Genomic DNA, 22,462 nt, shown 5'->3' on the forward strand with positions numbered 1-22,462 from the left:
CACGTGTTTTTTCTAATCGTGGTAATAACTAATGAAAACATAATAATTCTGTATTTAGACCTCTGAATGCCAAAACTGGCCAGGGGGTTTGAAAGGCTTGTTTTTGTGTGAGTGTGTGTTTTTTGTTTTTTGTAAATGACACTATTCTTCAAAGCAAGAAATTGTAAAAAGTGAAAAATCTAGTTTTTAACTTTTCAACATTCCTCAAACTAGTCACGGGGGGAAACAAATTTGAGCTTAAAATCAGGACATTTCAGCGAAATCACTTTATTCTAGTGTCTCATTTTAAAAAATGCTTAGAAAAAATTGTTTGCTGTAACCAGAATCTATAAAAAACAGAGAGCAGATAGGAGATAAGGCTGGAGAGAAGTTAAACGTGTAGGTAGCAAAATATATATAGTATGCTGAGCCACCAGTTTTTCTCCATTGTGTCTACATGTTGATTCCCAGTTTTCAAATAAACTCAACTTTCATTTTTCCATGTTCTATGATATATGGCATTAAAACTTTGTTATAATGCACAAAAGACATTTTGAGTTCTCTACTTCTGGCCATGGTTGTTGAGCCATAGCAACAAAATAAAAATGCCCAGAAACTGCTTGGGAGTCAGAGGGTTAAGAAGGATACACGTACATAACAATACTTCAGGCTAACACTGTTAGCATTACAGCCTGAGAAGAATTCCAGTCCCCACTCCAACATGCCTGTTTGATGATCAGAGCAGCATGAAAGACGCCTAGTTGTTCTTGGAGCCGTCCCAAAAGGAAGGGCCGGGCCTACTGGTCAGTCCAGAAGGACGAGTAACATCAGCCATTGTGAGCCAGTCTCACTGGAGACGAGGGGAGGAGCCGGGAGGTTTGACAGAAGACAAAACACACAGCAACCTCCAGCACACGTTCATTAGGTCATATTACACAGACTGTCTTTCAGCTTGGCAGACAACACAATTAATAAAGCTGCCGCCAATGTAAACAGGGCGTGAGCACATATTCTGTGGGTGTCCCGTAGTCTTTGTGTCCCTCTAAGTTTACATTAGTCACTCCCGTGTCTAAATGTAGCAAGTGACAGCGAGGCCAGTGAGAAAGCCAAAAACTGTGTCCAAAGAGCTTGTCAGTATCGTTACGGCAACAGAGTCCAGGACGAGTCGCTGCTGTGGGAAGGAGGAAGGAGAGCGTGGAGGAGGATAAGAACAGACATGGAGAGAAAGAAAAACACAGAGGGAGATGTGCTGGAAAGACAGAAATGTGAGCACAGAGGAAGAGAGATAAGGAGAGGCTGGTGGGAGCGGGGGAAGATGAGAGGAAGAGTGATGAGTGAGAGGAATGCCGGAGACAAAGAGGCCGGGAGAGGAAAGAAGACTGGAGAGAAGAGGGACTAAATACATCAGTGGCCTGCTCAGCACAACACTGAGCTACGTATGAATAGTCTGAGGTGCAGCTGTGACTTGGAGGATGGTACGGGCCTGAAGCTGCTCACGTGCACTTCTTGCCAACTCTCTGACAACAAAATTCAAGACAAACTTCTCTCTACAAAGCGCCATGCAGAGTGTATCCTACAGAGATGATGAACAAAACGGGCAATTTCAGTCTCAGGTCAGAATATTACTATGCATGACGGATACAGCCTCATTGGGGGATGCAATCACAGAAGATAAAAAATACTCTGCTCCCTGTGGCTTTAAATGTGTTTAAATGTTATTTGCCGCAGTCTGATTAAGTCGCCCCTCTGTTTATATTGCAACCCAGCCTGCTGAATAAGTACCTCTATGCCTCCACCCCCTCCGCTGCATTCCCAGCCGGGCACCTCACTGTTGCACACAAATATATCACACCAATACCGGCCAGGCAAATGACCTGCCATGTTGCATGGTTCCCCTGGGACCTGCTGCCACTCATAACTCCCAGGTCCCTTATTTCAGCCACTTACCACCCCTTTTGAAGCGGATTGAAAATATGGCAGAGGTGGTATTTGATCGCCATTATCATACATTGTTTGCGTATTTGCGCAAGCTGAGTCGCTCCGCTTTAAAGGGAAGTAGATGGCGTTGGTAATGGTGCAAGCAATGATGGGTTACATGCCATGCCGGAAAATATAGGTGCAGGACAGGATGGAGCACGACAGGATGGAGCACAACAGGATGGAGAACAGTCATTGGGGGATTTTTAGTTTATGCAGTGTAGTGGTAAAGGACGGGCATTGTAGCAGTACTGAAGCATCTTCTGTGGTTGAAAACAAAGCCAGCATGTTAATGTCATTACAGAATTGCAGAGTAATAATGCCAGTACTAACTGTGGTCCCCAGTAACAGCTATACTTGTGCATGCTTTCTAGATGTTGCCAGCATTACTATCACGCATTTATTCTCTTCAGCAAAGATCAAGCTTTGCCTTCAGCCCAGCGTCTGAAAGGACTTAATACAAGAAACCTTTTGTTTTCTGCCAAATCACTTTGCACAGAGAAAAATCAGCTCCACAAAGCTCTGGAATTAAACCACAACCTAATATGTCTTTGGTACAAGTGGGCCTTGACCTATTATTTGACAAACGCTGTTTGATAATGGGATTCAGCACTAAGCCGGTCTCCGTCGCCACACTGCAATCCACTTTCCTCTGCAGGTCGTCTGACCCTTCCCTTGATGTGCTGAAGGATGGCTTGTATGATCTGTTCTAGCTTGTTAAAACTCGTGTGATTCCACAAGGGGGAAAGGTTAACACTCACACAACGACAAGAACCTGCCACCAGAGTGGTGCTTGCGACCTCTATCCACAATGCTAAAGCAAAAAGAGAGAGACACATCCTCTGAAGATCCCTACTTCTCTCTTGAAAAATATTCCAAGTCTTAACCTGCATGCTTCATTAGAATTTCAAGCAATTGCGGTAAACTCACAAACACGCGCACACACACACACACACACACACACACACAAACACTGGGCCTACAGCTCAATCGTCAAGAGAAGGCACATTTTCTGATGCATGAACTGTGAATTTGTGTGCTGAAGAGGTGTCTCGCTGTATCCCCTGACCTTTCCAAGGAGAGAACGGAGTGAGGTCTCCTGGCTGTGTTTTGTATGAAGCACAAGGCAGTAATTATTAAAGCCTAATGAATAACTGGGACAAAACAGCACCGGCACACTCAAGCCATTTCTGCTCACCCAAAAGGCTACATTAGCATCTTAAATGCAAATGAAAATCTTGCTCGAAATGCAGACAACTTGCTCTTGGGGGGGTGAAAAGAAGCTGAAAAATGTTATTCCTTTGCCGTGATTGTAGACCCAAGCGATATGCAGTGCAAACACAAGCCAAAATTAACTGTCTTCGTGGAGGTGGTCATTAATTCCTATAAAGGCAGAAAGTAGGGAGGAAAAACTAGGATGTTGCGAGCTTTCCAGCTATATGAGGACTGGTCAGTAAATTGCTGTATTTGCAAAACAGCTGCAGATGCTTTAGTGCTCAGTCCAGCAGTCTTAATTTTGATCTCATTTTTGGGTAGTCACATGCATTAGCCCGTCACTAAAGAAGGGTTAGATAGGGATATTGTGCAGCTACATGTGGGGCTTAACAAGCACACTGGAACATGATGCTTCTCTGTAAGCTGATTCACTGTGGAAGGAGGATTGACAAAAAAAAGAGACTTGAAGTAAAAGAGATCGACAGATTATGTAGAGTGACCACAACCGCTTTGACCAACACCAAAACCCTCTTACAACCGTTATCATGTCGAATAGGAGAATTCTTGGAAAGCCTCGACTGCGGCGCCATGCTGTGAGCATTTATTTTACAAGCTCCCGGCTGAGCACACAACCAAATCTCTCACTTCACAATGGATTTGTAAGTCATCCATCAATGTATGGTGTGCTGTGGTTGTGTACGAATGGATGTCGATGGCTGACGATGCTTGAGGTGCTTCATCCAGCAAGCGTGACTCTGTGTGGCCCAGATCCAGCCTCAGAGCAAAAGAGGGGGCTGCCATGCCACTAAATTGGGTCACCGTGTTGCCGGGCTGTGGCTCATGATTCTCCAGGAACACATATGAATGCATGTGCGAGGCGAACGCGCATGTGGGGCTAGTTAAACTTTATCCACTGTCTGTTTTCCAGCTGTGTGTGTTTCCTGTGCTGAGCTAAGCTAGTCTTCTCTCTCCTCCGTCTTTGTAATATGGTCTTGATTAGCAGGCCTGTGGCTGTGGTGGCTGGCTAGCGAAGATATTCCAGCTATGTGTTTGTACTGGGGTGGGTCCTTTGGGAGAAATGTGTCAGACTGATCCACAGCTTAGACGAGACCCTCATACTGTGAACATGACAGGGCGCAATAAGGAGCAGGAAGGGTGAAGATGTATAGAGTTTGAACATGGACAGGGAGCTAGGGAGAGCATTGTGTGTAGTACTATCTTTGTCTCTTGTGGTCATTGAAGTACAGCCAAGTGTTCGAGCAGTAAATACACACAACTATGCCCACACTTGGCTCTCTTGACAGGCATAAACCTCAACAAGAACAACAGCGAAACAAGACTCTGAATCCATCTCTGAAACTGTGAAGTCAACAGTTACTGCAACTTTGCTCCCAGAACAGCGGAAATAGTGGAAATATAAACTTCCCTGACAGTCCTCGAGTCTCTTTAGGCTCTGAAAGCGCATCTACTCTCCTGCACTTACTCAACATATTCTTCAAGAAGTGGCACTAAGAAAACGTTTTAGTTTTCCTCTGTGATGGCAGCTTTAAAGCAGCAGCTCTCTTGAGCAGCGGCACGAGATAGATGAGAAGTTTAAAAAGAGACAAAGCAAGTGGTGCGAGGAATACGGTGCGCAAAGCCGCGTCGTCTGCTGAGCAAACACGGCGCCGCGCGGCCTTTGCTAAGCTTTTCCTGTTCCACCTGTAATATCACAGAGAAGGCACAAACACATCACTGCAGAGAGGCAGCTGATGCACAGAGTAAACACATACTGAAACCCACCACACACACAGACGTGGGGCCGGGGCTTCACCACAGTGGCGCCGGGGCAGGGCAGGCGGCAGCAGCAGCTACTAATTAAGAGTGGTTGGCTGAGCAGCTATAGTTAGGGCTGGAGCTGCAGGGCTGAGGAGAATAGGGCGACAGGTCTGACACTGTGCCTGTGTGAGTCTGTGTGTGTATGTGTGTTACCAGCGGCCCCGGGGCTATAGGGTAGGGCCCCCGTTCAACTCTTGCTGACTCAGATTCGACGCTGCCTGTCTAGCTGCAATAGTGCTGCTATAGCTCGGAGGGCGGAAGAGCAATTTGCTCTCTTCCCTGTCTGTGTTACTTTCTCCCACCACTCTGGGTTTTTTTTTCCATCCTAAGTTTCAGTGCATCTATCACTTTTACTTCCACTTCTCATTCCCTCGTTCCACTTACTAGGCACCCTGTCATTTTCTATCTTTCCCTCTTCCCTCATAGCTTCCGCATACAGTCAATACGATTCAATAAGCTTTATTGGCAGTGAATGCATTTGCCGAGCAGATGTGGAGATTACAGTGGGGATCAAAACAGGAATTACGTTTGCTTTAAATGGTGAACAGCTTCCTAGACAGTGAAATTATTGTCCTGCGTCTCTCCATTTGTTTTTTCTTGCTCCCACTTGTGGAAACCAGATATTCTTGTCCTGCTGCTGCGAGTGAATCAGACTCGTTGGGCAACTGTGGGAATTAACAGCGCTACCGGTTCTGTACGTTACACGTAAAATGTAAACAAAAACAAGAGAGGAGACACTCATCATATCCTGAGGCAGCCTCAGCGCCATTTTACAGTTGTCTCTTAAAACGCAAACATTAACATATAGCTCTGATGTTAATTTAACATCACATCAGTCATCTCCAGCAACAAATCTGTCTGATCTAAAAAAAAATGCTAATCCAAAGGCAATTAATTTTGTTGAAATAATGGGTGACCGTATAAAACATGCATTACAAAAAAGACCTTGTGATAGTATATGAGGTTTGGCCTCGGCCTCAGTCATTTAGTGCGCCAGCTAATCCTATTGTTGTTGTCTCTGGAGCGTAAGTGGTGAGCTTGATGTGAAATCCTTGCTTTTGTGTCTTTGTGTCTCATTCGCAGTCATCGAAATAAATAAGCCTGAAATAATAGTGCTTTACATTAAAGTGTAGGCCAGTTTTGAACGTCGAGTACCATTCTCACACATACCATGACACGTACTGTAAAGTACACTGTGAATGTCACATCAAACAAGCTGAACATGACAATGCATTTAACTGAGGCTACCTACTGGACTGACTTCACTCAGTTATTGCTGCCAATCTGCTGCATTCTCAGCATTTTTGAACTGCCAGGAATGGAAAGTGACATAGTTGACATTTGGATGCTTTCTACTGTGGGAAGGTAATGGCGTGAAATTGGCATGTTGCCATTTTTATACACCAGGCTTTGCACCACAACCCACGTTTCTTTCTCTGTCTTAGGACTGCAGTTTGCTGTGGTGTTGTATACATACATACGCACACACAAACACACACACACACACTCAGCCCAGTCCATTGTTCTGCAGAGGTAAACATCAAGGAGTACGCAGAGAGGAACAGACAAACAATAAACTGACACACTCTCCCATAACACTCTGTTTAGACTGCAAACACAAAGGAGCAAGTGTGTGTGTATGTGTGTGTGTGTGTGTGTGCGTGCATTTGTGTGGGAAAACCTGAGCACAGAAGGTCTTGTCCTGTGTGTGTGTGTGCGTGTGTGTGTGTGTGTGTGTGTGTGTGTGTGCGTGCGTGCACATGCATGCGTGCATTTTTCCAATTAAGTATTGTTATTTTGATTGCATTTCCATCCTTCCTTCATAACAGTCTCCCCGATACACACAACACTAACCACCACTGAGCCGTGTGAACAACTTGCCCTGCTGTGAGTCTTAGCTCACATCCCTTCACATAAGCCAACCACAACTAGACATAAACACAACTGGGTTAAGGCATCTCAAGACAGACGCAACCCTCTCCAGCATGTACCGCAAAGATAAATGTTCACAACACACTTGGCAACAAAAAAAAGTTAAGCCTGTTTGTGTTATTGGAAAAAAAATAAAAATAAAAAACTTCTGCAAGAATCCGTTTCCACAATAGCCAACATGTCAGCAAGTCTAAGTCTAAATTTGCTCAACTCCAAACCATATTTTGGTAAAAAATGATCATTTAGCCTCCCAGAGGCTCATTCATGAGGGAACATATGTGACACTGTATGAGTCCAGATATCACCTTGAAATTAATTATCATTCTATGCTATAACTTCCAAATATATATATTGTTGCAGCCGAGTAAAATGGCCAATGAAGGAATCTACCATACATGTTGGAAGCCCACACCGACACATTTTGCAAAATCATTTAGGCACACTTAACCTCTGAAAGCTCGTCCAGTCCAGTAGTGTTTGCTGACTAATGTTTGTCTGCACTGACGTGACATGGATACAGACAATCAGCCGAGAGGTCAAAGAGAATTATCTGAACTTATGGGCTATTAATTCAGCCAGTCTTACATAGACACCTCTGTGTGTGTGGGTGCATGTGTGCATGTGTGTGAGATCTGGGCCTCTCGCCAGGCAACAGTTGGGCTGGATGTCTCATGCGGGCTTCCCACTGCGGCTAACATTGATATGGCTAGTGTGATTATTGGACTGGGCCCTAGCAGAGGTAAAATAAAAATCTTATTGCAAAATTTTGGTTTTCAGGCTTAGATTTTTACTAAGTGTCCTAAGCAGCCCTTTATCTTGCTGCGGTGGTTTTCTGTGTATCTACCGCTACTGAGGCCTTACCGATATGTAACGATTTCCCACAGTCGAAATTTATCAATCAGTTTTGAAATCGGTTAAAATACAGAGCACTCTGTATTTTATGAGAGGAGAAACTGTATCAAGTGTGTCAAAAGGCGCGGCGTGTTATTATGAGTAAATGCTGTGTAGTTTTTCATGATGAGAGCTCAACACAGAGACAGACAGACAGAGCGAGAACAGAGGGAGGCCTGCGCTGTGCCCATCCTCACTTTGGCCCGGTGCCAGGCCCGCTCCAGCAGAGGAAAAAGAGAGAAAGGGAGGCCGTTGTGAGCGTGTGTGTGTGTGTGTGTGTGTGTGTGTGTGTGTGTGTGCGTGTGTGTGTGTGTGTGTGAGGGGGCAAACATTCCCCTGGCAGGATCCCCGGGACCCGGCGGAGGGCAGGGTTCAGCCGCAGAAGGAGAGGCTGCGTGCCCGGCAGTCAATTAGCGGCTCGCATTTACACAACAAATGGAGCTCCCACGGTTTCTGTAGCCCTCACACGCATGCACACACACCACTCATGAGTGTATCCACTCAGCGCTCATCAGCACACGCCGACGCAAGGTCATAGAGAAGGGAGGGAGGGAGAGAGAGAGAAAGCAAGAGGCCAGCTATCTGCTGGAGTGGTACTCCACAAATGCTAACTCGCTGGCTGTATCAGAAACACAAGCGGGGGGACACAGTGAGCACAAAGTAACTAAATCTTGACAGCTGAACATTGCAGCTGTGACACGGACATCGAAACTTGTTCTGAACTTTCTTTAACTTTGGTGTGTTCAACAGAAGAGACAAACGAAAAGAAAGAACTAAGTGATGACTTAGTGCCAACAATGATTGAGCAATTAACAGAAAACAAACTAACAGCTTTGATGAATAAACACTGAAGCCATTTGTTAGGCAGACATGCTGGCTCCAGCTTTTCAGATGTGATGACTGTCTGCTCATTTTATGTCACTGTAAAGTCAATATCTTTGAAGTGCGAATGACAGTTGAAGCAAAATATGCAACGGATGATTTTACTTATCAACCCCATTTTATATACTCTACAATTAATTAAATCTGAATTTAAAGAAGCAGTGTTTCATTGTACGAAATCATCGGTTCACCTGCCTCTGAACTTTCCACTGATAATTGGAAAGAAGAATTAAAGAGTCAGATCAACGCCTCCCACTGATCAAAATCCTTACATTGGTTTTCTTCGCCAACCTTGATTGCACAAGTTTCTACTCTCGACAAAACAGGCAGCACTTGCCCTGTCTAAAGGCGAGAAATTGTGCTTACTGCAGCTCTTTTTTTGGTACTTTGTGGCATTAAGTGCAAATTATTTTAAAACTACCACAGCAGGAACAGACAGCATCATGCATCAGAGCACATCAAATGAATCCAAAGCAGAAAAAAATTACTTTGGTGGGTCGTTAATCTAACAGAGCTGGAAGCAGCCAAAACACATCAACTCCGTCTGATTAGTCACACTGTAAAGCCGATATGAGACCACTGACCGGTTAACCAACACTCAGCTTGCTGGCTTGCTGAGAGAAGTAAAGAAACAGGAAAGAAAGAAGGAAGAAAATACTGAAGAGCGACAGCCAGAAAAATACAGGGCAGGAGTGACAGACATCCCTTTCAAACATTTAGCTTCACCTAGAAACCTTGTGGAAAATTGCCATGTCAGGGTGACGTGTGAACAGGAGCTGAAGTCAATACTGTTGACTCAATAAAGTTGATCAGGCAATACCCCTGTCAGCACCGGGCGAAATTCCCTTCAATCTTTCTTTGCGATTCTAGTGTGGAAAAAAAAAAATACACAAGATTCTCAGGTTCGGCAGGAAAAAGCCCACATTCTACTTAGTGCTTTATAACTTCAGAATGCAAGGGGACCCTTAATAGGCATCAACCACCTTTTGAATATAACAATATATCTTCCACTGCTGATGAACATGACACTGCTTTGCCAGCACGTTGAGAGACCAGCACATCACATATGAATGCATTCTACACACAAATAAACATGACCCATTGCCCCTGCCGTAGCAACATTACAGGTCTAATGAGTAAAAGAAAAAAAACTGTGAGAAGGAGACAGACTCAGCTCATAACCAGGGATGTCTGCATGTCCACAAACTGGTATTGAAAAGGTGGAAGGAGGATACTACAGCAACTGTGTCAATAAAACCCTTCCTACAGCTCCACTGTAGCAGATAAGAGCACCAACTTTGCGACCCTTCAGCTATGAAATTCTACTGTTCTTGATATTTTAAGAGAAACAGAACTTGTTGCGTTAACTTTTAATAAGGTGACGACATAAAGGGATCTTGAGCTGGTCTGCCTTGTTGAAGCCCGGGTGTAAAAACGCACTTGTAACCACTTTAATGACATTGAAACGTGATAATCCCTTTAAGCACACAGAATTTCACAAGCTCTTGTAAAATTCTGCTTTAGCAAGCAATGGCTATAAGGACCTAGATCTTGTGTGAATGACAATGATGAGATAATTTACATGTGTGTTTGGAATAAAAGGCGGAACATGGATTGACCGCGCGTACAAAATCGGTATCGTAAACTTGACGCGTGAGGACTTTGAGGGTGAATGTGTGCGTGTATGAAGGGGGCTTAAGACAGGAGACAATCACGGCGTCTGTCTGTTTTACTTCCCCTGCTCCTCCCAACCATCTGTCATTCTCACCCATTGACATTCAGGTGAGAACTGCCTTGTCTGCAGACATCATATCTGTGTGAGCGTGCGTGTGTGTGTGTGTGTGTGTGATACAGTCTGGTAGCCACAGTGGAAGCTTCCTGATGAAGTAAATGGGAAGAAGACGAGGGTCTGCGCTGCTGTTCGGCATCTCATCACAAGCCAGCCAGCTCACCAACATGTGCATCTCTTTGCCTGTCTGCCCTCTACCTATTTAATCCACTCATCTGCCTGCCTATACATCAATCTATCACGGGCAATCATTGGTGAAACGAGACCAGAGGTAAGTGGATGAGAGGTGACCTGCGCCGTACAGCAGTCAAACCCCAATCCCTCTTTTTCTCTCTCTCTCTCTCTCCCTCTCTCCCCCCATCACCCTCCCCTTCCCTCTCCCTCCAGCTGTGCTCTGAATAGGCCTTTAAATCACTCGGCCCAGGCCCTTTGATTGGTTGACCTCTCTGCATGATTAAACAGCCATTTTCATCACGTCCTCCATAGGAGAGTGACAGCAAGAGAAAGAGGGAGAGAGAGTGAGTAGAGACAGACACACAGATAAGGGAGGTGAGTGAGCCCGACCAAATGGGATCTCTGTACGCTGATGATGACAGACATTTGGATCAGAGGAGGGAGAAACTCCACAGAGTGCAGGCTGGCGTGAATGGCACCTGAAACATAGCTGGCATACCTCAGTGCTACCCACAAAATGTCAAACACAGCACAAAGCTCAATATCAAAACAAACAGAGCTTACCAAAAGTTTACACAACCATAAATGGCTACATTTACCTCGACAACAACAAACTAATAAACAACTGTCGGCTCACTTTTGCTATTTTTCCTTAATGATAATGATCAGTTGAAAGTCTAGTTTGAAGTCACTGCTTGTTGTTGCAATTTTGTGGGATTTCAATAATGCAGAAAACGTTTAATGTCAGTAAGTGCTCCACGATATCCAATAAATTTGGTCCAGTGTCGCAGCAGGTGGTATTATTTAGCACGGAATTTCAAATTACAGTTTGGGATTTAGAAGCAATTCTATTATCCTGAGAGGCTTGCAGGGAGTGAGCACGAGGAGGCATCTCACTGTATTAGGCTGCCCTTGAATCACACAGGCGGTCAGCAGCTTGCTCAAGAGCTTGTCGCCAGAGCTGGAGGATGCCTGTGCACGGTAATGTGGGGACACTAAGAAGGTATTGCAGGGTCACAGTAGCCGTTCCTGTGACTAGCAGAAGTTAACACCGATTTGCCGAAATCACTGGTCTTAGAGAGGGAGAATTTAATTTCCTCCTCTTCCCTGAAACCGAACCTCTCGTCCGATAAAGTCACCACCCCCTCATAACATCTGTTTGGCTTCCAAATAAAAAAAAAAAAACCCGTAAAGCCAGTGTGGCGGGGTGGCGCAAGCAACAGCAGCTGTTCCAATGCCGCGTTCAGACCTTAATTAAAGTTTGAATCAGCTTCTCGTCATCCTTCTTTCTCTGCACTCTCTCTTCTTCCTCGCCCTGCCTCGCATAAAAGAGCTCCACTCTGCAACAACGTTATTTATTATTCTTTGGTGCGAGCTGCCTTGTTGCTGTTCTCAGATAGCTAATGCTGCCAAGTTCCCTCCCTCACTCCTCGGCAGTCTTATTCTTTTCCCTCAGCTGTTTCTGGCCGAGGTGCAGTCTCTGGCATCGTTTTGTTCATATTCCTCCTATCCCGCCCTTTCACAAATCTAAACACTCAAGGCTTTTATGTTGATGCAGCTACAAGCAGACTGGGAGATGGGCTACTTTTGAAAATGTGTCTGTGCTGTGGCCAAGTTTGACTGCGGCACTGATTGCCGAGGGCAGGATGAGGTGTGCTTCTTGAATGATCTAAAAACAGCTTGCGCCATGTTTTGCAAACAGCCAATGTGGCAGTGGCAGTGAAGTATATCCTCTGGAGACAGAAAAGTGACACATGACAAGAATCTAAGAATGTGTTTCAGCTTGATGATGTATTTGCTCAAAAAAATGTAAAATTTGACCTTCAGCCTGCCCTGTTTGTCTGTCCTCAAATTAATCAAACCACTGTTTTCAAGCTACACTTAACATTTGGTGTTGCCTGAAGTGCCAGTTGGACAAATACTATCTGTCATGTGTCAGTGGACAAGTATGCTGGTGCACCATGGGCTATGTCACGCTGATCTCAAGAGCCAAATGAGGTCACACTCGGGTAACAATGAAGACCTGAGCTGATCACCCAGAACTGCCACATTCCTTCGCATGCAATGGAAACCAAGGAAATCATGGATCTTGGAGAGGCAGGGAGGGAGGACAGGCCCAAGAGAATAAGACTTGGAGAGAATGGAAGCAACTCCTCCCAGCTCACACGCATCAGCACTCCAGTCACAAGTCACACGCCCCATTTCATTTGGAACGCAAGAGCTGGATTGTATTGCTGACGCATTCCTTCATATTTGCTGGCTACTTCGTCACATGCTCAGGCTCCTCGTCCACCCCTACGAATCCTACCAGCTGGGGAAATAGACCCCGCGGGGCAAGGACGCTCTTCACTAGCCCACCTCTCTTCACGTGGGAGTTAGCATGCTGCTGACCTATGTGACAGGCCGGGGTCAGAGGTCACCGAGCACAACTGGAGCCATCATGGGACAGCAATGTGTAGCTCACACTCACACCCACCTAAATCCCCCTCCCAAATGACGCAGTAGCAGCTAAGAGGTTCACCCCAGGCTGGGCAAAAAGCAACAAGAGAGCCCTGGCAATAAAACCTCTCCACCTTTAAAGTTGGGATCAGTCTAACCTCTGACCTCCGCTACTCCACCCCGCTTTCCAGTTTGAAGGCCTCCTCCTCCTCCTCCTGTTCTTCTTCTATTCTGGGCTACAACCTACACCCCACCCCCCTTCCCGGCGGTCCGCCATTGTCTGTCCTGGAGCACTTATTCCCAGAGCCCCCCTGCTCTGCTTGCCTTTTCTCTGCAGGGGGTCGAGGAGGGAGAGACAACTTAAAAGCACCCCCAGGATTTGCGCCGTTGTTGTGTGGAGGTAACCCAGGTCTGCTAAAAGAATTAGCCTGCGCAGTTACCAATGTTCTGCACAACATGCCGTCGAGTGGTTTTCCCCTTAACAAGCTGCGTAAGGGAGGAAAGGGAGGGAAACGGGTTTTATAGTCCTCAAGCACATGTTTCCACTGAAGGAGAAGAAGAAAAACAGGATCATGCCGGAGCATCCCAAAACTTCTGGCTAAGGTTGCTAAATGTTAAAAAGATGCTCCGAACTTATCAGGCCGCAGGGAGGGGAAGAAGGCCAAAAGTTAAGCAATGATGTGCAATAAAAAGAAACTATTAACCCTTATTTGAATGAGTCCATTTTGCATTGATAAACCTCTGACTACATCAGTGGTAGTAATATTTGCATTGCTTTGCTCCAGGTGAGGGTAGTATTACTGGGTAACTGTAGCCGCTGTGAATAGAGAAAAGTCTCTTGTACATGTGTCTATGGTCGACATGCTATGCAGTGGCACAATGCCAACATACAATAGAGGCCAGGCTCAGCGGGCTACTCATCACTTCTCCCTCTTTAACCCTTTGAGAAGAGTACAAAAGAGAGTTGACAAAGAGGCGGCGGAAAGAAAAAGGGGCAGAAGAAGGAGGAGGTTGAGGATATTCTATGCTTTTTCATTGCTGTTTTAAAAGGACTTTCAGACTGCATTTTTTTTTTTATGTGACAATTTGAATTCTGCTTCACTGTAAACACACGGCAAAAACAATTTCTTAGACGAGGACAAAACACTGTGATCAGGCGTGTGGCCCTGTTCCTACTACGAACAGGGCCACTTACTCTGTGCTTGCACTATTATTTATGTCGCAGTTTTCTTCAAAATAACATTTCTGTGGTTCTTTTGGACGTCCATTGCAAACAGTAATCGTTTATCATCGAGGCTTAAGTTTCAAATGAACCAATTCTGCCTTTAGTCAGGGCTTAGAAAACTTTTGAGCTGGCCCTCAAACCTGACAGGTCCCACTTGGCCCTGTTATAGAAAACTGGCTACTGAGAGTTAAACGACGGGAGGTGAGAAGCTGGGAAGTGCTCCAAAGTGATTTAGGGCTAAAGCTACTCAAAATCTACCCTTCTTTTTGCAGCTGAAGTGGGATTGCATAGAGGCTTTAAGAAGGCTAACTGCTCATTCTGTTACTCTGAAACACCAAAATGTTTTCCCCCCTTATTGACTGGTTTTCTGTGAAGTGTCAGCCTCCATAAGGCCCCACCAAGCACACACACATATACACCAAACCAGCCAGCAGCACCCGCCGACATCTAACGAGTGCCAAGAACTCAGGGGAAAAAATGAGTGGTAAACAAAATGAATAAATGAGCATTTATCTCCATCTGGTAAACACACATGCAGGTGCTGACATCAGAGTGTATGGTTTATGAGCCGTAGCACGCGGGTCCATATGTGCCCACACAAACACAGGGAAAAATGCAACTAAGGAAAGAAGGAGGGAGAGTGATCCTACCTGTGTCCTACACAGATATGCACACGCTTTCTCAGTGCCCACCACCACCTCGGGGGGCAACGGCAACAAACTCCTGACCTCCCTGGATACAGTCGCCCTTCCTTCCGGTAACATGGAGGTTACTGTTGGCTGGTTCACAACACACCCACAGTAAAGCAGCCAGACAGGCAGCCAGCTGATTTATAGGCTAGCCCACAGCCATGCTTTCCCTGGGCAAGTGGCTCTCTTCAAAAACCCGCCTTCTATTAGTCTTATTTACAAGGCTGGGGAGTACAGACCGTCTGAATTATTTAAGATTCCCCTTGGTAAACACAACAGAAACCAGGAGGGTGTGTGTTTGCAAGAAGGGGAGGGCAACGACGGCAAGACAGGAATGAAGACGTGTGAGATACCAAGAAGGATGAAAAAGAAGTGAGCAATTATGAGTTGCTGCACCATTAACATTAATCACAGCAATAAATGGCTATGTGCCTATATAAACTCTTCCCTCTTTCATGCACCACAGTGGAGTGGTACCTTACATTAAACATGAGGAGTCCCCACACCGCTCAGATAGCATCCTGTATACAGTGTGCACATCAACAAATGCACACCGACGATGCACTGCTTATCTCAATGCAAATACATGCACAGGCACACACCCACAGCGCGCTGCCTCCTCTCTCACACAGTGGTTCTCATTAACAAGCCAAACATGCCTGAAGAGGCAGACAGACTCTAGTGAGCACAGTAAACAACCAGTAGGCTTCCTCATCTAAACTGAGACTATCTCAGCATCAGCAACACACAATTTCTGCCAATGATACTGACAGGCTGGTCCGCATACAATCCATTCAAAGATTTTTTTTTCTCCACTGAACCAGTGAAATTAGCTGTTCTTTGCCAAAAGGAAAGACATTGGGTATGTGTGAAAATCCCAAACACATCCTAATACCTTCCCTATCTTAATGGAAAGCAGTGAAATAAATATTGAATTGTGACACCTTACTGTCAATACATTTTAGATTAATCCAATAAATCTCTTACATAGAGCACTTGTGGCACGCCAAAGTTAAGACTCATCATTCAAAGTTTCTACCATTTTTACCAGATTAGAGAGACACAGAAATTGGTTCAAGATGATTTTTTTTTACCCCACATGAATTTATGTCCCACACAAAAGTCGTTTAGATTGTTGCAGTATAAAATTAGAACATGACATGCTCTTAGGAGAACACCAGCCCTGAGACTGCGAAGAAACAAAAAGCTGCAGAGAAACCACAAATGAGCTGATGGTAATGTACCAAGTAAGTTAAAAAAAAAAAAAAAAAAAGTACTTGCATAGAATTTCGTCCAAATTAGCTTTTAATTTTTTTTAATAAAAAAAAGAAAATAATGAGCCGTAACTACAATGTACCATCAAACAGCTGCAAATGACTTAAAGGTAGATTGATTTTGGAAGCGATCTGTGACTGCTTCACCATCGCTCCATTCTAACTACTGTTGTGTGGAAGCAGCTAGATGGACTTGAGATCATTGTGCAATAACAGTAGGTAATTAGAAGTGATTTTGGAAGACTCACTCCACAGAAACTAATCAAAAAAAATAAAGAACCAACATTGTGCAGGAATAACCCTGATTACAGAAATTATTGAGTGCAACCCATCTTTTGAGCCGCACATCTTAGCAATATGTTTAGAGAACAAAACAGATGACAAGTATAGGTGTTGTCTTGTGTTACAGGAAAGAACCGTGACTTCCTGATCGATAGCAGGACTGGGCTCTTCTTCACATGAGGAAAAGCAACGAGAGAAGGCATTTCTTATGACCGCACAAATCGGGGACCCAAGCTGCCTGTCTGAGTCAGAGTCTGAGGGGAGATGGACAGAATGCTGACAAGAGCATTAGCATGCCAGGGAGGAAACCTCATATGCTGAGGTTGTGCCCGCGAGCTGCAGGGGCGGAGGGATTTCTGCCCAAGGCCACCGGGTCAGAAGTGGAACCCGGGTTAATACTGCATCTTTGGACCTTCAGCCAGAACCTTTACGAGGACTGTAACTCAATCTAAGCACTGGCGTCCGGGGGGGGCTGAGGGTCAAATGCAACCAATAACAAAAGGTCCTTTGGCTTGGATGACAGCGCAATCTACAAATTAAATGAGAGATTGTCAATTTGACTTTATAAGGAAATAAATTCAACGCAGCGCTCTCCTCAATAAGAGAAAGTGCCTGCAAAACGGTGAACAAGACAATTTCTTGGTGCCCTACTTAAGTCAGTCTTGTCACTCTGCTTTGCATTTCAACCAAACCAATCAACAACCCTTTGAACAAAAGGGGACCATGTAAATTCTGTTCCCCCAACCGGCAGCACAGACTACAGTGGAGCTTATTTTCAATTTGCAGCCAGATTAGCAGGCATGTTTTTGATACTGTCAGAATGGCCGAGATTTTTCTATTCCAAGTTGTCTTGAGTGAGTGGCCTTTTTAGTGCCTGCTTCAAAAAGCATCCCCCGTACCCGAGCAGCTGTCACTTTCAGCAGGCACTGTAGAGGACAGAAGTGGGGGAGGGGTCCTTTGAAAAAAAAAAAAACGGTTAAAAGTAGGCGATAAAAATAAACTGGGAGAGAGGAGAAAATTAATTATACATAACAGACAGTTCACTTGGATGAGCACGACAGAGACAGAGAAACTAAGGCTGCTTTCCTCAAAGAAAGAAAAAAGCCATTTTCTGGCTGAGGACATTTCTGCTCTGCCACCACAGTGGTCATATTTATTTGGCTACATCTGAAGTGAGGAATGCAACAACGAATGTCTTTTAAAGGAGGTCAAGGTATCAAACAATACAGGCTGAGCTTTCATTTCAAATTCTCCACACTGGCACTCACTTTTTTTTTATGCATTCTCTCTAATTCAGCTAGTTTCCAGGGACCGAAATAAAGCTGTCAGCCCTGAGCGCAGCCTCCTTTCTTTAAAAATGTGATGAAGCTCGCAGATAGCTCAGTCTACCTTTAAATTTGCCTCTGATTGGCACTGATGAGGGTTTATGCTACTGGTTCACCTGCGAACTCACCTCTCGATGTGATTCGTAATGCACCAGCACTTCGCAGTTCAACACCACCTACTGACTCTCAATCCCAGCTTCTTATTTGGGCCAAATGGAGGTCATTCCTATTTGAGCAGTCAGTCAAGACAGGCCCGCCAGGTATTGGCGAGTGAGTTTATTTCATATTAAGGCTTGTCGGCTGGATAGGTGTTAGCACCATGAGAGCTGTGGGTGTGTGGATGTGTGTGTACAACAGGGCCTTCGGATAGAGCCCTGCTGCTGGTCCCTCTTTAGTGCGTTTTAATATTGCTGCTGCTTCTTGCTGCTGTGTGGCTCCTTGCCTCAGGGCATCACACAAACCCCAGAGAGACCAAGTAAAATACTGAGAGAGAGACAGAAGGAGACAGGACGGGGCAAGGCTCAGAACGAGACAGAGAAGTGACACCGCGGAGAAGCAGGACAGGATGTGACAGAAGTAAGAAAGGAAGGGAGGATCAAAACAGAGGAAAGATAAACTGAGGTGTTCGGAAAAAGAGCAAAAAACGAAGCACACAGCGGATGAAGCCAACAACATGCCACTCCTGCTAACCTCTTTAGCAAGACTGACACAAATGAAAACTTATGTAATAAAAACACGCCATCTCCACCGGCTATGATATGAAAACAGATATTGCATTACAGCACCACCGAGCCAAGAAAGCCCTCAATCACACATGGGAGAAAGAGTTCAGACTATAGCGTACCCGACACTCTCTGACATAACCACCGCATCAGTTTGAGAGGGGATCCTCTTTCAGTAGTAGTAAATGCTTCTTCATTTAGCACCGAGCCAAGACGGAGCAACGGGCAGGCAAAGGCAAACTGTGAAGAGCGGTCATTCCCGCGGAAACACAGCAGAGAACTGGTCATAAAAGGGAAATAGGGGAGATTTTAAGGTGGCACAGAAAGAGAGGCAGAGGATGGAGGAGGGAGGGAGGCCTTAGATGAGCATGGTCTCATCTCGAGAAGAAGAATGTAGGAGCCTCCATGGCGGCATGGAAAGACCGAGGTGTTGAGCTCCTGATTGGAAGAAAGGGAGCGAGAAGAGGAGCGTGAGGGAGGAAGACGAGGAGAGAAAGCTTGAGTGGCAGCGTGAGTCTGGAGGCAGGAAGAATGGCAGAGGAGCGGAGGCAGAGAGGGAAGGCGAGAAGAGGAAATGCCTAAAGATGAGGTTGTCACACTAGTTTAAAATGTCAAACAGTGAGGGACACTGGAAACAGGGCTGGATTTTGCAGTCTAGCAACACACACACAGAGACACTTCAGAGCCTGAGCATGAACACAGACCATATATCGCCCTGCTGCATGAAAGCCATGAATCACAGCGCAGCATACCCTGAAGAATACAGTTATGCACTCAAAGTCCTTTCACATGCATAAACAATTTCCTTGAGCCAGTGAAATAGTTTTTCACTTTAACTGAGAAAGTCTCATGTGTGCTGCAGGAATTTAATCCAAATCCTCTACTTTAATTCTAAAAACCAGTAATCAACATACACTCTAAAACTAAATATTTAGGGCCCGTCCTACAGTGTGCCAAGACGCGATTCAGTTCTCACTTCAAGCACAGCCCCTCTGCTTTGTCATCCATCTCCAATCTAATTAGACCTTAAACACGCTGCTCACTGAAAGGTCCAGAGGAATGCGACGTGGGGAGACCCGCACAATAGCAGGACCAGAGGGGTGCAAAGTGCACATGTCAGCTCGAATTCCAAAGTTTGGACATCACAGATTTACCCTTCACAGCAGCAGGCAGACCGGACAGGGCAGACTTTGAAAATTCATGACACTGCTGGTCTATTGTGGGGCAGATCTGTATCATAATTAGGGAAGATTGAGGCAAATTGCTCGTAATTTTCTGGCTGGGTTGCCAGCTTTCATGTAAAACGCCATACAAGGTCACAGTTTTGCAAAACAAAAAAATGATTTTCTAAAGACCTCAGCTGTATGTTGGGAACTTTTTGAAACCACAAAACGATTTAGGTGAGAATGCGTCTCGCAGGTTGTTTTCAGTCCGACCGGATTTAGGTCAGAACAGTGTGGTTGTTTGGGCATGTCTGAACATGTACGCGCATCATTATGATCCTGGTGTCATCTCAGTTGTCAGGTGGAGAGTTTTTTTCACAACAATAACACAGCAGGTTTTTGTCATTTCAAGACCCATACCGGATAAATTAACGGTGCCAGCTATTTTCCCAGCACAAAGAGGAGTCATGTTTGGTTACATTACTGCCACTCCTGGCTTGTCAGTCACACGCTCATGTAAATAACGCTTGTTTTGATTAAACAAGTTAGGTACACTTCTGTTGTGTGGTTGGTGAGATGTCACTCCGCCTGTGGTTGAATGATTTAAAGCCCTGGTCCGGGCACCACCTCTTAAACAAACACTCATGTCACGGTTCAAATCCCCACATCATTTACATGTGAATGCTGGTCATTGCATTGAACTGTCAATAAGGAGTCGGTTGCTTGACTGAACTGAGGCAAAACTGGGTCACGTCACTTATCATAAAGAATTATCACATCAGTCACAGGGGACTTATAGGAGTGTTCAATGAGGAAGACACACTGCCACTAGTAGCTGTATTTACTTGCGCAGCAGACACATGGTGAGACATCAATATTTAAGGAACATTGCAGTGATTTTTTTGGTCGATGGGCTCCAGTCTGGCCCCACTCCCTGCTCATTTTCCACCAAAAAAAAAAAGGTTAAAATCACGTCTGAGCTCATCAGGTATGATTCATGAATACATGTTTTAAAAAGAAAAATGGGCTCCAAAATGAATTCACGTGGCGTGCGGGGGTCGAGGTGGGTAGACTAATTTGGTTAACCGGGATTTGATTTTAAAAAAAAAATGGAAGTGAGGAGAATCCGATAGAGCAATGAGAGCATTTTCAATAGCTGACAACCAATGCGCACTCAACACACCCACAGACAGCCCTCACCACTCCATCCATGCTCAGAAAAGGAGAATTCAATTGCTGTCGAATAACAAAGCTCACAAATTGGCCTCTCGTTCGTTAGCAGATTAACGCTCTTTTCACGGCACACCGACACAATTTCTAATTATTTCAAAGCTAATAGGAGGGGATCGATTTTTTTTTTTTTTTTTTTTTTAGAGCAAGCGCTCCCCTGGAGAACTCCTCCCTGAGGTCCATTTTATTTTTATTATTTTTTAAAAAGATGCAGGATGTACAGTTTAATGTGACAGAATAAATGGAAATGTTTGAGGAGGAGGGGGGGGAACCGTGCAGCCTCCGGTAGTCTCCCCGGACTATTTATCCAGGCGACAGCGAGTGTCAGGTCTGTGAATACCTGTAATTATGCGAACCGGTTGGTGGCATTCCTCCTCGGAGGCAATGCCGGATACAGCAGCGAGCTTTTAGTCCGTGTCACCGAGCACAAGTCCCGCTGGTTTTGTACAAGACTTTAAAAAAAAAAAGTCTTTTTTACCGCAACGTTTCTCCGAAAAAAAAAAAAAAACTCACCTCACACCGAAACCGAGCTCACTCTCTCACACACACAAAAAAAGCAATGTTTTATGACTTTCAAGCACCAACCGCTTACATTTAAGTTATCTTTTAAGTGAAATTAAGGAAGTTAGCTCAGCTGGCGCCTCTCAAAAATAAGAAATATCCGCAGTTTAACAGTTTGCGCGTGAATCAATCCGACTGGTGGTCACACCGGGGCGCACAGAAACACGAGCCTCCGCACAGCAGCAAGCAGCAAGAAGTGGACATTATCGTCCTCTTCACGCCTTTTTTCTCACCCACAGAGGCTTTTTAGTTGGAGCTTGAACCTTCCGTAAACTCGTGGAGAAGCCAGAAAAAAAGCGGAGGTAGACGCGTAAAAGAGGAGAAGGAGGAGGAGGAGGAGGAGGGAAGAGAAAAATACAACCAAACTCACCACCGCACAAGAAACACACAGAGAACAGGGGGGGAGAAAAAATGTAACCTCAATATTTCTACCAAAACAAAAAAACAAAAACCTGCGACTTCCAAACGACAAGAACCTCCCGGAGTGTTGTCGGTACTTACAGGTTCAAGTGATCCGCAGGCTAGATATCCTCGCCATGGTTTTAAATTCCAAAACTTGGGGACATTTCCACGCTGGTCACGGAGTGGCGGTGCTCTCTCTCCGGCGGCTCCCTGCGTGTGAATGAAGCGGAGAGGAGAGGAATGCAGCTCCGGCTCCAGGAGGGAGGAGGAGGAGGAGGAGGAGGAGGAGGCGCTCCCGCTGCTGCAGTACCTCCTCCGGCCTACAGAGGGCTTCCACAGCCTGGGAATGCAAACAGTGTGCACACCTTTATATTTTAAGGAGTCTCACTTTCCACACTCTGTTTGCACTCTATTTAATTTAATTGAACTTTACTATTATTATTATTCACCCTTTGAACCCCAAGCGTTTTAACTGTCTTTTTTTTTTTTTACC

At 45.2% G+C, this 22,462-nt stretch overlaps 1 protein-coding gene across 4 annotated transcripts in view; it reads right to left on the bottom strand.

Moving 5' to 3' along the window:
- plxna1b (plexin A1b) overlaps positions 1 to 22,189 on the bottom strand; it is a 203,632-nt gene extending 181,443 nt beyond the window's left edge. For all 4 annotated transcript variants that reach the window (XM_008297227.1, XM_008297225.1, XM_008297226.1 and 1 more), the window contains exon 1: positions 22,069 to 22,189. The gene's annotated coding sequence lies outside the window, so the exon portion shown is untranslated. The remainder of the gene's footprint in view (positions 1 to 22,068) is intronic.
- Positions 22,190 to 22,462: the final 273 nt, after the last annotated feature.

This window comes from Stegastes partitus, unplaced genomic scaffold (genome assembly GCF_000690725.1).
Source record: "Stegastes partitus isolate 25-593 unplaced genomic scaffold, Stegastes_partitus-1.0.2 Scaffold1201, whole genome shotgun sequence".
In the NCBI taxonomy this organism is placed as follows: Eukaryota; Metazoa; Chordata; class Actinopteri; family Pomacentridae; genus Stegastes; species Stegastes partitus.